This window comes from Abramis brama, assembly GCF_963993115.1.
Source record: "Abramis brama genome assembly, chromosome: 11".
Taxonomy (NCBI): domain Eukaryota; kingdom Metazoa; phylum Chordata; class Actinopteri; order Cypriniformes; family Leuciscidae; genus Abramis; species Abramis brama.
Genome location: NC_139973.1, coordinates 29,429,449 through 29,434,479, shown reverse-complemented (window position 1 = coordinate 29,434,479; position 5,031 = coordinate 29,429,449). Strand labels below are relative to the sequence as shown.

The following is a 5,031-nucleotide window of genomic DNA, read 5'->3' as shown; positions in this document are numbered from 1 at the left end:
TACAAGGCCGAAGTCCAGCATTCTCCAGTTGTATGGTTGCTACATAGTTTAGATGTGTCCGTGGTTGATGGCCAACCACCCAGCTGGCATTTTAACGTAGAGTCAGCGTTGAATCAACGTCAGGTGTCAGTGTTGGATAACCGTTGGATTTTGTTTAGATTTTACAAATCTAATCAACGTTGAAATAGCAACGTCATTCCAACGTCAATCTAATCAACGTTGAAATAGCAACGTCATTCCAATGTCACGTTTCTCAACATAGGTGAATTTGCCAACATTGAATCAATATTGATTTTGGTTTAGATTTTGCAAATCTAATCAACGTTGAAATAGCAACGTCATTCCAACGTCAATCTAATCAACGTTGAAATAGCAACGTCATTCCAACGTCACGTTTCTCAACATAGGTGAATTCGCCAACATTGAATCAATATTGATTTTGGTTTAGATTTTGCAAATCCAATCAACGTTGAAATTTCAACGTCACTATAAAGTCTGCTTTTCAACATAGTTTATTTTGTTAAACTGTTTTCACTAAAGTATTGATGTGTTCAACAATAACACCAAACACCTTGAAATGGATACATAAACACTAAGTTTGCAGACACGCGCAGTCAGCTAGGAAGAAGCCAATTGGTCAAAGCAAGACCAGGAAGAAGATTAATAAAGACATTTCACTGACGTAAGAAACATGCTTTATTGCATGGCTGCAAGTGTGCCAACATTTCACACATCATTTTACACATGTGTCGAACTTTAACCTTTAGAAAAACGGCCCAAACATTGGGCAACATTGAACACGGCTGGTTAAATCTTCCCTTCTTGTTACTTCTTTCTGCCACCACCACCTATCCTCTCTGGTGCATATTTCAAGTATTTGGCCATGTATTCGTCTACTTTTGTTGTAGTTGTATCAAATGAGCTCAAGACAGCGTCTGATGAGGTGGGAAAAAACAGATCAGTATTAGCAAACGTTAACCTCTCAAATTAAAATATTTTGCAAATATCAACTTTTGTGGAATTGCCAATGTTTCAAGTATATCAATTAGTATTTATCAATGTGCAAGGTCATTGATAATCATGTGCTTGGGCAAGCAACAAAAGGCAGTTGGTAGTAACCAGTGCTGCTGGTAGAGAAGTTAGTCTAGAGCCCAGAATGGAGTATTATATATAATATTAGAGCATGCTCTGTAGAGTCCTCCAACTAAAATGATTTCTTCATTTCTTATTAATTATTATTCTGCTTACTATATTCAATTATTTAAAACACTGTTACAAAACTACTATGTTAAAGCAAACTCACCACAGATTATCTTGTAGAGACGGGTCTTCATGAAGGCAACCTTCCCACTTCTTCCTCTGAGGCTCATCATAGCCATCATTTTATTTGTCATAGTTCTGCCATGGTAAAACAGATTTATATTAGAATATTATATTGCAATCAAGTTCATTATGAAAATGTAGCAGAGAGCGAGTAAATGGGTGTGTGGGGGGAGTGCATGACAGTATATGACAGGGAACATCACTGTAAACTAATGCAAAAAAGGAACATAAAGTTACTTACACACTACGCAGCCATTGACTTCTTCACATGGTCTGCAGCATCAACGCCTCCCAACGTCTTCAGATGTTTACTCTGAAAAGAACAAGAAACAAGAAATTAAAAATATAACCAGAAAGTGGTCAGTAGAGTCCAGACCTCCACAAAGCAGGCACATGATGAGGACGAGGAGTTTGTAGTGGTCACCGAAGTGAACAAGCCAATTGTCATAATGAAACTTTTCCAGCACTTTACAAGATTAATTATTTAAAACTTACCAGTTCTGCTCCCTCATTCTTGTCCTCCAAGCGATTCTCTAAAGCTTCAAGCTCTTCTTCAGTGTTTGCCGGCTTCACTTAATAACTTGTTCCAGCAGATGAGGTGGCAACGTGAATTGTATCCTTGATTTCGACAAGGAGCTGAAGAACTCTCTTCTGGAATTCTAGCCAAAAAAAGAAGCGATTGATTATTATTTTTTATAATGTGTTGAGTACGCTCTACACCACAAAATCCAAGTTTTTTCATTTGCCCAATAAAAATGCACTGCAAAAACTCAATCTCATACACTTAAAATAAGACACCTAAAAAGTAACTTGTATTTAGACAATTTTCACTTGTTTCTTGCAAATTTTCACAAAATAAATAGAAAAATCTGCCAGTGGAGCAATTTTTATTTTGCTTGTAATAATAATTAAAAAAAAAAACTTACATGTGTTACATGTGCTCATGTGAAAAATCAGGTTAGTTTGAAGAATCAGCAAAGTGTCATATTGAACTGCTGAGTTCTGGATTCTCATCTGAGTCACTAGACTCCACCAATGCGCGTAATTGTGCATTTTGTCGTCTCCATTTTTTGTGATACATCTGGGAGTGTAAAATATAAAAACTAAATATTTTTAAGCCTAAATTTTTTATAAAAAAAATCATTCAATTTGAAAATAAGTCATAAAAACATTCAATCAAATGGGCTGTGCTCATCATTTTTTAAATAATATCTTCCACATCAACTTGTATTTCAATTTTACAAAAATGTAAATGATTTTTGTTTTAAGGGTTAAATTACTTTCAGGTTGGGTTAGGTAACGTTATGGGGACAACTCACCGTTGAAGGAGACTTTCAAGTCGTGTTCTTCCAAATCTCTGGAAAAGCACTTATTTTGCAGAACTGTCTCTCTAACATTACTTGGCCTTCTGCGCGGGGCCTGTAACATTAAGAAATATATAATATATTTCTGTGCCCTATGCAGTGAGCAGCCACAAATATTATTGTGCAGTAAAAACATAGACAATTTACATGTAACTTTATGCAATTTGTCATATGAATTGTAGAGAGGGAGGATTGTTTTCTCTATATTTTGTGTTTCTTAAGTTGATGGCGCTCTTGCAAGGGCTCTCATACCAGGTAATTATTAAACGGAATAATTATTTGATGAAGCAAAACAATCATATTTCAGTGACTGACAACTTTGTTCTTTTTTACAGAATGTACCATATCAGACGAACGTAAAATAATGGTTGAGAAACAATTCTCAGCCCCTCAGCCAGATAGAGACCTACATGCAGAACACGCAGTCTACAGGGCCAAGTGGATTAGGGACTACAATTGGACCATCGATCAGATCCTCGAAGAGTTCCCTCGCCTGATGACCAAAGGCATGGTAGGTATAGGGAAATATGATCTTGAATATGAGGATGCATTGTTTAAAACGTTTTATTAGTGTGCTACATTGAATTGGTTTTAAAAATGTGTTTTCCATTTTATAGATTGCACAGAACTTTCTTGTCCTGCATTGGGATGCTGCATCAAAGTTGTTTGAAACATGGCTACCCATCTATGCTGAGAAGATCCTGTACCTGGCAAGACAGAGCTGACATTGCCCCTGGATGGATTAACACTAATATATTCGTAATATAATATATTAATATATTAGCATTCCTCTTTCCAACATTTTTGAAGTTTTTTGACCAAAAACTTTTCACATAATTTTGGCCAGATTAGTGACTTAGTGAATAGAGAATAGTGAGTGATATCATCATAGGAATAGTTAAATAAATCCGTCAGCCTCTTTATGCTAATTGGGTACAAAAAATGCCAAGTTTTCACAGCAGAGTCAACACAGCGGTACCGGTGTAACTAATAACATTAACCAGTCCCTCCAGAAAAACGCAGTTTTTTTTGTGATTGTTGCGGGCAAAAATCCTTGATTATGTGGCACGTTTTCTTAAAAAATGCGATGGAATATGCAGGATATTTATGCGACGATATTGCGGGGATTGTGAAATCACAGGTATGCCATTCCACATTGTATTGACACCTATGTCTTACAGATGGTGTTGGGGAACTCGCCCTGAGGCAGATGCCAGCCTTGCTTCCACCTACAACTTGGAGAATTGGCCATGGCCGCGGTGCGAAAGTGGTTTGCCACACCATTCAGGAATGCAGCTTGGCCTTCATCGACCATAAGCCTGTAAGTCCTCAAGCACATCTAAAGGGGGAAACTTTATTCATTTTATCAACATATCTGAGCTCAAGACTGTGCACGCACACATGCATATCCAGGTGTTTTTTTACTATACTTTTGGGGACAGGCATCAAATATAGCCTGACAGTATTCGGAAAATGGCTGTTCTATAAGCTTAAGTTGGTCACTATCAAAGCATCCTGGGCTTCTAGAACACCTCAGCAGTGCCACAGGCTGGTAACCTCTGTACCACACCGCACTGATGCAGTAATTTGTTCTAAAACAGGCACCAACAAAGTATTGAGTGCAGAAATTAACATAATTATCAGAAAGTTGACACTTTTGTATTTTAACCCATTTGGATCTGACTCTATGAGGTTGACTCTAAAGAAGTCTTCTAAATCTACAAAGCATTTGCGGCCCATCTATCTGACCACCTAACCCCGCTGCCCATCGGCCAGATAGGATAGTCAGATAGGTGGGCCACATTCGTTTTCTGAGCATGTTTATTGTAATGATATATCATCAATCAATTTATGGCTTTTTAGGTCAATTGAGGTCTGAATCGTTTTTTTAAATTGTTTTCTGTAATGTGAGCTATATGCTCTAAGACTTAATCAAAAAATATTTTGTTATGTGCAATGAGATGTAGACTATTACAGTTCAACTTTTTGAATTATAAATGCACCGAATCTTTTCCAAATTGTAAAGCTAACTAGACTTTATCATAAAACAATTTCTCTTGTGAGGACCAGGAAAATGGTCCTCACAATGTCTATATTTTAATTATACTATTGTAGTCGGTAGACATTTGGTCCTTACTCACTTGCACTCTCTAACTCTCGCTCTCTTGTATTCTTTCTTTTTTAGCCTGGAATAAACATGGTGGAGTACCTTCATGAGGCCAAGGCATGCAAATCTCTACTGCATCAGTTTGTAGCAAATTAGCTCTATATGAAATATTAATAATCAATAATAACTGGTTATAATTGATTATGAATATTTGGATTAGTTAATATAATTAATTTA

General features: G+C 36.7%; 1 long non-coding RNA gene across 1 annotated transcript; it reads right to left on the bottom strand.

The window, feature by feature from the left end:
- Positions 1-515: 515 nt before the first annotated feature.
- Positions 516-4,670, bottom strand: LOC311092674. The gene is made up of 6 exons (XR_014608282.1): positions 3,867-4,670; positions 2,643-2,742; positions 1,819-1,982; positions 1,565-1,636; positions 1,304-1,398; positions 516-935 (listed from the first exon to the last, which is right to left on the bottom strand). It is a non-coding gene; the product is annotated as an uncharacterized lncRNA (long non-coding RNA).
- Between the last annotated feature and the right edge of the window lie 361 nt (positions 4,671-5,031).